Raw genomic sequence first — 12,500 nt, forward strand, 5'->3', positions numbered from 1 at the left:
GGTACTGTGGTGTTCACACTCTCGGTTCGGTCTAGGTATTGGGGTGTTCATACTCTCGGTTCGGTCTAGGTAATGGGGGTGTTCATACTCTCGGTTCGGTCTAGGTACTGTGGTGTTCATACTCTCGGTTCGGTCTAGGTATTGGGGTGTTCATACTCTCGGTTCGGTCTAGGTACTGTGGTGTTCACACTCTCGGTTCGGTCTAGGTAATGGGGTGTTCACACTCTCGGTTCGGTCTAGGTATTGGGGTGTTCATACTCTCGGTTCGGTCTAGGTAATGGGGTATTCACACTCTCGGTTCGGTCTAGGTAATGGGGTGTTCACACTCTCGGTTCGGTCTAGGTATTGGGGTGTTCATACTCTCGGTTCGGTCTAGGTACTGTGGTGTTCACACTCTCGGTTCGGTCTAGGTAATGGGGTGTTCACACTCTCGGTTCGGTCTAGGTATTGGGGGTGTTCATACTCCTCGGTTCGGTCTAGGTACTGTGGTGTTCACACTCTCGGTTCGGTCTAGGTATTGGGGTGTTCATTGCCTGGTCCTTCCTGTTCCTATCTTGGGTGGAGAGGGGCTTGAGCACTGATCATATGTATATGTGGTCAGTCCTACTTGCTAGGGTAATGTCACTGCCCCTTGCCTCTGCCATTCATGAGTAGCCTTTAAACCTTTAACAAAACATGAGAAATAACATAATAAAAACTGTTGTTGCCTGAGATGATTCTTCTACTATCTTGCGACTGGCTGGAAATGTTATAAATAAGGTCGGTGTTATCAAGATTAATCTTAATACGCATGCAAATTTTGAAAGTTTTTATAATTGATTAGAAAACATAAGTTGTTTCTTCATTGGACATTGCAGAAATTGTATATATATATATATATATATATGCATGTGTGTGTGTAAAGCTTAAAATTTGAAGCAGAAATATAGATATAAAAGTATATCATGATATTCCAATGAGCTTAATATAAGATTCTATTTCTTACGAATTAGGTAATGAATAGGAATTCCTTTACAAATTATAGGCCTATAGGCTTTGAAATGTTTCCATGGATGTAGTCGTCTGATATATCAATAAGAACCAAACCCTGTTTGACCTGGAAACTGTATAAGTCTTCATTTAGTCAAACCATTGTTCTCTAGTCTCGGGTGGTGCCATAGCCTCTGTACCATGGTCTTCCACTGTCGTGGGTCAGAGTTCTCTTGCTTGAGGGTATACTCGGGCACACTATTTAATCCTCTTGTTATTTTCAAGTTTTTATAGTTTATATATGAAAGATTTATTTCAATGTTGTTATTGTTCTCAAACTTCTCTTGTAGTTTTTGTTTCCCTTATTTCTTTTTTCTACTGGGCTATTTTCCCTGTTGGAGACCTTAAATTCATAGCATCCTACTTTTCTGACTAGGAATGTAGCTTAGCAAATAATAATAATAATAATAATAATAATAATAATAATAATAATGTATTATTAATAATAATGGTACTGTATTATTATTATTATTATTATTATTATTATTATTATTATTATTATTATTATTATTATTATTATTATTATTATTACAGGCTAAGCTATAAACGTAGTTGGAAAAACAAGATGCTATAAGTCCAAGGGCTCCAACAGGGAAAAATATCCCAGTGAGGAAAAGAAACAACGAAATAAATAAACTATAAGAGAAGTAATAAACAATCAAAATAAAATATTCAAGAACTGTAACAGCGTTAGATTAGATCCATCACAGATAAACTGTAAAAACAAGAGGGAGAGAAATAAGATAGAACAGTGTGCCCGAGTGTACCCTCAAGCAAGAGACGAACATAATGGAATGGTCCTGATGTTGCTATTTTTCTAATTCATCTTTCTCGAAGTCAACGCATCAGGACTTCAAGGAGCATAAAAACACAACTGTATTTATCAATTTGAAAAGCAATCAATGAAATAAAAGGAAAAAAAACTTCCTGACGTACTCAAGAGTCTTGAGCGACAGATTAAACTTTGAGTTTTCAGAATACAATATTCAAACCTCATCTAGATCTCTTTGGAAATTTACTTCACTAGAATAGTTCACAGCAAAAAAACTGTATATATTCAGTTCTTATTTCAAATCCACCAAAACAGGTTAACTCTAATTTCTGCATCACAAGGACAAACTTTTGTGTGAGGATTCTTTCTTTGAAGGTTTAAAAGGTTTTTAAGGCCATTCATGAATGGCAGAAGCTAGGGACACTGAAATTGCCCTAGAAAGCTGGACAATGCCCTAGAGACTGACCATATAATCATATGATCAGCGCACAAGTCCCCTCTCCACCCAAGCTAACACCAGGGAGGGCCAGGCAATAGCTGCTGGTGACTCAGCAGATAGACCTATAGGCTCCCCCATACCTCCCATCCTTAGATTACATGGATAGTAAGGTTGCAGACACTAATGGAACTACCGAGTCTGAGCGGGACTCGGACCCCCGCCTGGCGATCGATCATCAGGCAGAGACGTTGCCATTCAGGTCGCAGCAACTTATTCTAAAATGGAAGCTATCCTTGTAATCTGGTCCTCAATAATAAGGATTTCAAGGTGAAATTGATTATATTGAAGTTCTATCAATAATATAGTTTTAAAGTGTAAGTAAAAAAAATGTAAGGATACATGTAGATTTTACTTTAAGGACTGTTTATCCAGTCCTATAGAGCAGGGGAACAGTAGGCTACTCTCTACAGGACCTTCACAGTCATTTTATCATGTTCGTTCGAAAGCATTCAACATTTCACAACGAGTATTGCTCGTTTACTGTTAAATCGTCACTATCTTCAAGATTCGGATGTCTCGTGAGAGTTTATTGTATAGACTTGGGGCCGCATATTTAAAGTCTCTATAGTCTACAGTAGACATATATCTAAGAAATGTTACTAAAGGCAAGGTGGAAGGTGTTGAGTAGGCCTATTTGTGGTGCAGAGGATAAGCAGTTTTATGAAGCAAGCAAAAGAGTAAACTGATATGGGTTGACATTGAGTTTGGGATAAAGAGTTCATCCACAGTTCACCAGTTAAGATGAATGTAGCTGTAACTGTTGAGTTTTTTTTTTCCGTTGAACCAGTTTTTATAGGAGAATGGTTTGATTATATACAAGCAGCAGAAAAAGGTTTATTTTTGAGTGAAACAGAATATGTGTTACTATTTAAACTCCTGTTACTGGCGAGGCCAATCATCACTAGACCTAACTTTTGCTAATCAGCTGACTCAACCGAACTGCCAACTAGTTCATACAGATACTTACAATGTTTTCGTTTATTTTTAAGGCGTGTTTTGACTTTTCAAACATTTATAGCTATATTATTATATCTTAATTATTATCTAGCAGAACAAAGCTAATTGGAATAGGAATGATTAAAATAAATAAATGGGAATAATGTTATTATGATTATGATTCTGAAATGTTGGCTGCATCCGGTAAACAAACCAACGTAAGAGCTGCCAACAGCACCGATTAATAACAAATTTTGTCATTGCTAATATTTTGTTATTTAAATAATTTAATGATATTATTAAAATTTATTTTGTTTAAATATAACTGTTAAAGTATTATTAAATGTATAAAAAGATAAAATCAACAATTTATTGTTGATCTAAAGACCTGGAAATAGTTGAGTAGTTGGTATTATCAGTTTATCTCTCACGTCAAACTTGAGCATTTGTTTTGAAAGCCGACTTTTGTTGTGCGCTGTCATTATTTCACATTTTACCTTTAATCGATTAATATCTCATTAATTATGCATTCTATTAATAGTCAGTGTGTTAAGAATCTTCGTGTATCCACCACCCCGAGCGTATATGTATCGTTTAAATGTATTTTTTTAATCCCAAAAGTGCAGGAATACCACGCCCCCCCCCCCAGTTTGAAAAGTACAGTGAACTTTTATATTGCTTGCTGTAATAGTGATGGTGGTTCTGACAGTGACACCGATGATGATGATTGTGAAGAAATTGGACCGAAATTATATTAAGCTTGCCTGCATCCATCTTCTACTCTGCTTGGCTTAATGTAAGTACAGGACTCTTGCCCTATAGCAATAATTGTCTTTTAAGTTAGCCTATGTGATTTTTCTCTTCTCAAACAATAATAACTCTAAAGCATTATATAAATTCATATTGGCTTCTCTTGCATTCAGCAACGTTACGTAGTTGGTCGCTTGGTAGCTAAGTTATCAATATGTTAGCATCATCGGTAAAATTATAGAACAACACGGGACAACATTTCTATTAGGAAAACCGGAAAAACAGCTTTTTCTATAGTAAATTAAATTTTTCAATATTAAACTTGCCCGATAATCATGTAGCTGTCAACTCCGTTGCCCGACAGAATTCTATGGAGGGATACGCCAGCTATCACAATACTAGAAGGGGGTGTATTTACCAGCGCCACCTGTGGCCAGGTACTCAAGTACTTCTTGTTGACACCTCCTCAATTATTCCTCTGTCGTGCTTCCGGCAAGACGTTCTGGGATACGCTTATGTTCTTGGAGTATTTTCACGACTTTGGTGAAGTATTTCTCTTTGATTTCGGCTGTCGCTTTACTGGAAACTTCTATATTAGCTTAGTTAGCTTTTGGAATTAATTTGATTAATTATGGTGACGAGAGAGTATGAACTCTCGTTCACCTTTCAATGGCCGACCCTTCCCTTAGACGGAAGTGTTGGTGTCTAAGAGAGTATAGACTCTCTTTCTTAATTTTGCTTAACAAAGTTATAGATTTATTTTATATCTCTCCGCCTCTTATAGGCCTCTTCGATTAACTTCCTTTTATTATAAACTCATTAAAATTAATTTTTATATTTGTTTATATTCGACCTTCCTAATAGTAGGCGGTCTTTTACCGAAGTTAATAAACTTTGAGCCCGTCATTTCGGTTTTACCTGTTAACATATTATGCTATTTTAATGTTTTTGAAAGAATTTCTTTGATAGTCTCGTACTGTTTTCAAAGTTGAACTAACGTTTTGTTTTGTCTCTGCAGTTGTTGACGTTCAGAACGTTCAACTTGCACTCTATCGTTACGATAGAGAAAGAATGTTCACGGTTTCACGTTGCAGTAAGAGTAACCGTGTCTAGCGTTTTGTTCATTCTTTCTTAACTTAATGGTTTTGATCCTAATAAAGGAACTTTTCAGTTTTTTCCTTTAACAATAATATGTTTTAACGATATGATTGGGCTCTTCTCTCAGGTTCTAAGTCAAGAGAGAGAGAGAGAGAGAGAGAGATAGAGACGGAGGGAGAAAGAGGATAAACGTTTCATTCAAGCCTGCCAGGCGTACGAGTAACGTCGTTATCGTTTTTGCTCTTCTCCCTAGTCTCTTTAGGGGAAGAAGGTAAACGTTTCTAGAGTGATCTAGTGTTTAGTCTCTTTCCAGCCACTGAATTATCTTTCATTAGATTTTTCTGTTACATTGTAATTCTGTTTTCGCAATTACTAACTTTGAGAAAGGATAGAATTGCGTATTTCAGGTACAAACCACTTAAAGTTTCGAGTTCAGTGAAATAAGTGCAAACAGAAATCAAAGTGATAAGTGATTAGTGCGTGAGGGTACTTTTGTGCGCGCCAGTCGTTCTCCCAGTCCGGGACCTCTTGCAAGCTCCCAAGCCCAGGGGAGAAGCAATGTCGAAGGGCATAAGGGTTCAGCAGGCCTTGATCGGCGCACAGAAGTATCCTCGGTGGTTGTGGGCGTGTCTTACCGAGACCCGTCACTCCCACCCGCAGACGATTGAGCCCTTATTTTGCTCGTCTGCAGAAGAGATTTAGGGAGAAAATAAAGGCAGAGTAACGCTGGTCTCAGGTCTCAAGACCTCTTAAACGTTAAGTCCAGACCTATGCCAGACGTACGAAGTTAAAGTTCACAACCCGAATGCAGTCATTGGGTTAGCTCTGACTCTCCTCAGTCATCAGTTGATTACACTCCACCTAAGAGGAGTAAGGTTCTGCCGCAACAGATCTCTGCTGTTAAGGCTTTACCTCAGCAGACCTTAGTGTCTGCCGACCCCAAGTTGACTCTACTGCAGTCCATACAGTCACAACTTTCGGTCTTGATGCGTGAGTGTCGGGCTGAGAGTGTTGCGCCTCCGCCTCCGCCTACACTCCCCCCCGCCTATGATCGCTCCGCCTGATCGCAGTACCACCTGCCAGGCGTACGATGTTGTGAACTCTACTACAGTCCATGCAAGCACAGCTTTCGGTCTTGATGCGTGAGTGTCGGGCTGAGAGTGTTGCACCTCCGCCTCCGCCTGCACTCCTTCCGCCTGCACCCGCTCAGCCTGTGCTCAACCCGCCTGCGCTCGCTCCACCTAGTCGCAGCACCATCTGCCAGGCGTACGATGTTGAACCACTTTCGGAGTTCGCTGTTCCCAGTGTTGTTCAGCCTCAGCCTTCTTTAAGCCAACCTTCTGTTTGGGATCAGGAGGATTACTCCACTCTTCCTCCTCCTCCCCTGGCTGCTCCACCTGTGGTGCAACTCTCGGTTGAGGTACAACAACCTCTTCCGCCCATGAGTCAGTCTCCTCAGCTGCTGCACCGAGCTCAACCCTTGCACCCTGATCTTGCGCCTCAGAAGCCTCTGCTTGCGAGAACTTTACCTTGTTCTGCGCAGCCTCGGCCTCGTCTCGCTCCGCTCATTCCACAGGAACTGGAACTTGCTACTCCGCTTCCGCCAACCGCTCAGCAAGCGCAACCCTTGGGTTCAACCACTCATGCTAGGAGTCAGCCTCCTCCACCCATGCGCCTTCCTTCTGCTTGTCTTTTTTTCAGCCTTTGCAGACTGAGCCTCAGGTGTTCCCTCAACGGAGTCTTGAAGAGGAAACCACAACTATTGTTGTTCCAGCTCGTTCTGACTCTGCTGTTCAGCATACCTTACCTCCATTTTCATACCATGGTTTAAACCCCATGCAAGCATGCATAAAGCACTCTAGCACTGGTCATGGAATTTCTGAGAAATGTTAAACGCCATGCACACGCTCTGCTTTCCTTACAGCAGGCTCTGCTTACAGCAGGCTCTGCTTACTACATGCTCAGCATACAGCATGCTCTGCATTCAACATGCTCTGCATACAACATGCTCTGCATACAGCATGCTCTGCATTCAGCATGCTCTGCATACAACATGCTCTACATACAGCATGCTCTGCATACAGCATACTCTGCATACATCATGCTCTGCATACCTTACCGCATGCTTCTCAACACATCTTGGGTTGTTGCCAACTCACTAGACTGTCAAGCAGTTTCATAACGTTGCCTTCTAGTCTGCTGCTTTTGCACCAGTGAACCCTCACTCAGAGAACTTAGCTTTTCTAGGATAAGGTCCCTGTAGATGAGAAAGTTCTTTTCTCCCTCCTTCTGATATTCCCTTGAGGACTCTGTCATTTGGAGGGAGCCTTTAGCTGCATAACCTCTTATGGACTTTTATTTAAGCATAACATGCTTACAGGGAAGGTAATGGTTCCACTTCAGTCGCTAATCCCGTCTGTTACCACACCTGCTCCCATAGACCTTGAGCTGTGTTGCATGACATGCAGTCCAAGCTTAGTCCTTGTTAGAGGATTTTTTGTTTACGGAGTCAATGTGTCACGGGGAAGACGTTCAACAACCAACAGAAGTGACTTGTTGTGACGCAGTGCGGCAACCTCAGCAACCCGTTAAGGAGTCGTCTGTACGACCCAGACAGTCTAGACAGATTCGGGTTGTCACTGTACTTCCTCGCTTGCCCATGATTGACAGTTTACAGACTGTGCAGCAGTATCATGATCTTGTGTCCGGCTCCGTCAGACGACTGGCTTTTAAGAGCTCCCACAAGTCGTCGCTGTCTGGAGATTTTCAAATGGACTATGGATCTGACCAAGGAACTGGGCCTCCTGGTCAATTTTGAGGAGTCTCAGCTCGTTCCATCCCAGACCATTGTCTCCTTGGGTATGGATCTTCAGAGTCGAGCTTTTCGAACTTGTCCGTCGGCCCCAAGGATCTTCCAAGCCCTAGAATGCATCCAGAGCATGCTGAGAAGGAACCGATGCTTAGTCAGGCAGTGGATGAGTCTAACAGGGACACTTTCATCGCTGGCCCTGTTCATCGAGTTAGGGAGACTCCACCTCCGCCCCCTTCAGTATCATCTAGCTGCTCACTGGATAAAGGACATGACGCTAGAGACGGTCTCAGTTCCTGTTTCCGAAGAGATGAGGTCTACTCTAACGTGGTGGAAGAACAGCATTCTTCTCAAGGAAGGTCTACCATTGGCTGTTCAGACCCCCGACCACCGTCTCTTCTCGGACGCATCGGACACGGGCTGGGGTGCGACACTGGACGGACAGGAATGCTCGGGAACATGGAATCAGGAGCAAAGGACACTTCACATCTATTGCAAGGAGTTGTTGGCAGTTCATCTGGCCTTGATAAACTTCAAGTCCCTCCAGCTAAACAAGGTGGTGGAGGTGAACTCCGACAACACCACAGCCTTGGCTTACATCTCCAAGCAGGGAGGGACTCATTCGAGGAAGTTGTTCGAGATCGCAAGGGACCTCCTCATTTGGTCAAAGATCGAAAGCTCACGCTGGTAACGAGGCTCATTCAGGGCGATATGAATGTCATGGCAGATCGCCTCAGCCGGAAGGGTCAGGTCTTCCCCACAGAGTGGACCCTTCACAAGAATGTTTGCAGCAGACTTTGGGCCCTGTGGGGTCAGCCAACCATAGATCTATTCGCTACCTCGATGACCAAGAGGCTCCTCTTGTATTGTTCTCCGATTCCAGACCCAGCAGCAGTTCGCGTGGATGCCTTTCTGCTGGATTGGTCCCATCTCGACCTGTATGCATTCCCGCCGTTCAAGATTGTCAACAGGGTACTTCAGAAGTTCGCCTCTCACAAAGGGACACGGCTGACGTTGGTTGCTCCCCTCTGGCCCGCGAGAGAATGGTTCACCGAAGTACTGCAATGGCTGGTCGACGTTCCCAGGACTCTTCCTCTAAGAGTGGACCTTCTGCTTCAACCTCACGTAAAGAAGGTACACCCAAACCTCCACGCTCTTCGTCTGACTGCCTTCAGACTATCGAAAGACTCTCAAGAGCTAGAGGCTTTTCGAAGGAGGCAGCCAGAGCGATTGCCAGAGCAAGGACGACATCCACTCTCAGAGTCTATCAGTCTAAATGGGAAGTCTTCCGAAGCTGGTGCAAGGCCAATGCAGTTTCCTCAACCAGTACCACTGTAACCCAGATTGCTGACTTCCTGTTACATCTAAGGAACGTAAGATCCCTATCAGCTCCTACGATCAAGGGTTACAGAAGTATGTTGGCAGCGGTTTTCCGCCACAGAGGCTTGGATCTTTCCTCCAACAAAGATCTACAGGACCTCCTTAGGTCTTTTGAGACCTCAAAGGAACGTCGGTTGTCCACTCCAGGCTGGAATCTAGACGTGGTCCTAAGGTTCCTAATGTCATCAGGATTTGAACCGCTCCAATCAGCCTCTTTTAAGGACCTCACATTAAAAACTCTTTTCCTCGTGTGCTTAGCAACAGGTAAAAGAGTAAGTGAGATCCACGCCTTCAGCAGGAACATAGGTTTCACATCTGAAACGGCTACATGTTCCTTGCAGCTCGGTTTTTTGGCTAAAAACGAGCTTCCTTCCCGTCCTTGGCCTAAGTCGTTCGAGATCCCAAGCCTGTCCAACATGGTGGGGAACGAACTGGAGAGAGTACTTTGCCCAGTTAGAGCTCTTAAGTACTATCTAAGAAGGTCAAAACCATTACGAGGACAATCAGAAGCCTTATGGTGTGCTATCAAGAAGCCTTCTCTACCAATGTCTAAGAACTCAGTTTCTTACTACATCAGGCTTCTGATTAGAGAAGCAAATTCTCATCTGAAGGAAGAAGACCTTGCTTTGCTGAAGGTAAGGACACATGAAGTGAGAGCTGTGGCTACTTCAGTGGCCTTCAAACAGAACCGTTCTCTGCAGAGTGTTATGGATGCAACCTATTGGAGAAGCAAGTCAGTGTTCGCATCATTCTATCTCAAAGATGTCCAGTCTCTTTACGAGTACTGCTACACCCTGGGACCATTCGTAGCAACGAATGCAGTAGTAGGCGAGGGCTCAGCCACTACATTCCCATAATCCCATAACTTTTTAACCTTTCTCTTGAATACTTTTTATGGGTTGTACGGTCGGCTAAGAAGCCTTCCACATCCTTGTTGATTTGGCGGGTGGTCAATTCTTTCTTGAGAAGCGCCGAGGTTAAAGGTTGTGATGAGGTCCTTTAGTATGGGTTGCAGCCCTGTATACTTTAGCACCTTTGAGTTGATTCAGCCTCCCAAGAGGAACGCTGCGCTCAGTAAGGAAGACGATCTTATTAAAGGCAGAGTAACGGTTCAAGTCGACTTCCTTACCAGGTACTTATTATTTCATTGTTATTGTGGATAACTGATTATATGAAATACGGGATACTTAGCTATCCTTTAGTCTTGTACACTGGTTTTTCACCCACCCCCCTGGGTGTGAATCAGCTACATGATTATCGGGTAAGTTTAATATTGAAAAATGTTATTTTTATTAATAAAATAAATTTTTGAATATACTTACCCGATAATCATGATTTAATCGACCCTCCCTTCCTCCCCATAGAGAACCAGTGGACCGAGGAATAATTGAGGAGGTGTCAACAAGAAGTACTTGAGTACCTGGCCACAGGTGGCGCTGGTAAATACACCCCCTTCTAGTATTGTGATAGCTGGCGTATCCCTCCATAGAATTCTGTCGGGCAACGGAGTTGACAGCTACATGATTATCGGGTAAGTATATTCAAAAATTTATTTTATTAATAAAAATAACATGGTTTCAACGAATTTAACCTTTAATTTCCGCTGCAAATAAACTGTTCTATCCTTATGGACATACCCCCTTCCCGACAGACACAGGTAGGAACCTGGGACTACGTGATTATTTAACACTCAAGATTTATAAAAGGCCTCAGAACCTAACAAACCTACCCAAACTAACCTTACCGTTCTGGTTTTATTGTAGTGTATTACAGGGCAATGTAACCTAGGAAAACAACAATTTTTTCTTATAAAAAAATTACGCTCTCTTTGAAAATGACACTCGTTCCCGTTGCAAATGAATAGTTTCAGAAATATATATACATCTATATCCTACGATAATGGGGGACCCCCAGTGGGAACTCGGGGTTTTGGGTGGGGGAAACATACTGGGGAAACGATATATAATCGTAAAACAAGCCTTTTCATCTCTAAACATTACCTTCTTGAATGTATTATAATCGGAGGAAAATACAAAACAGTATATCTGGATAAACTTTGGAGGTGCCGTTACAAAGATTATTTCATGAAAAAATACAGTAACCAGTGCTGCCATCGTCTGATGTAGATCAAATGTTATCATTCCATGCTAACATTAGCACCCGTACGTAAATACGTTCGTACGTACTAGTTTTCGACCTGCGCAAAAATCCCTCCCCCTTCGCAGAAGCTTTTCCCCTCCAATTACTCGATTTATTATCGTATACCTTTTAAATCATCTCATTTTATATTCCCATTCAATATTATTTATCATTCATCCATTTTATCTTCCTATATTGGGTTTATTTCTTTTGTTATTTCCCTTTCACTCCCAGGTTTCACATAAATACTTTCTCTGGACTAGTTTCCCTATCCAGTTCACTCATGGTAAAATCATCTAATTTTATATTCCCATTCAATATTATTTATCATACATTCCATTTTATCTTCCTATATTGTTTTTATTTCTTTTGTTATTTCCTTTTCACTCCTCTTTTTCCCATAAATACTTTCTCTGGACTAGTTTCCCTATTTAGTTCATTCATGTTTACCCTCTAGACTCCGTTGTTTTTCCCTTAACCAATCACGAACCGATACGTATTCAAAATTTACACAAGTTGGTTGTCGACTGATATTTCCCTACCCCCCTTCCTTTATCTTTTTGAGTGGTCTGTTCATACCCCTTCCACCAAATCCTTTTCCCTTGAATCCTTTGTCCTAGTAAGGTGTCCGTCATTTCAAGTGAGATTTATTTTTTCGTATTTTGCGATGGAGGAAGTTATGGAAACTTGTAACGGCTGCATTATTCCGTACCTAAAATAATTTGATAAATTCCATGGTGATTTTTATGATTCTTCAACCAATGTTGATAATTTCCTGATAGCACACAACGTAATTCCTCAACTCTCACAGTGCCCCAAGTGCCGTTCCCTTCTATCTTACAGGAAAGTCATTCTCTTGTTTTATTGTAATTCTGAATCCATCATACCTAAAACTAAGAAGAAACGTCATTGTTGTTATACCGTTTCTTCTTATAAAGGTACATTTTTGGGAAAAAGCCATCTACCCCCATGGAAGATGATATTATTTGCAATCCACTTTTTACATAAACATTGGCCCCACAACCATCCTCATCCTAGTCCTAGGAGTTAAGCCGTCAGTCTCACCCTCCCGTGACCCACAAGTTTCG

General features: G+C 42.0%; 1 protein-coding gene across 1 annotated transcript in view; it reads left to right on the top strand.

Annotated features, from left to right (window-relative positions):
- The first annotated feature begins 3,903 nt into the window (after positions 1–3,903).
- The window catches only part of LOC137631835 (facilitated trehalose transporter Tret1-like), a 495,928-nt gene continuing 487,331 nt past the window's right edge, over positions 3,904–12,500 (top strand). The window contains exon 1 of the mRNA XM_068363841.1: positions 3,904–4,032. The gene's annotated coding sequence lies outside the window, so the exon portion shown is untranslated. The remainder of the gene's footprint in view (positions 4,033–12,500) is intronic.

The sequence above is a fragment of the Palaemon carinicauda genome, chromosome 40, assembly GCF_036898095.1.
Source record: "Palaemon carinicauda isolate YSFRI2023 chromosome 40, ASM3689809v2, whole genome shotgun sequence".
Classification (NCBI taxonomy): Eukaryota; Metazoa; Arthropoda; class Malacostraca; order Decapoda; family Palaemonidae; genus Palaemon; species Palaemon carinicauda.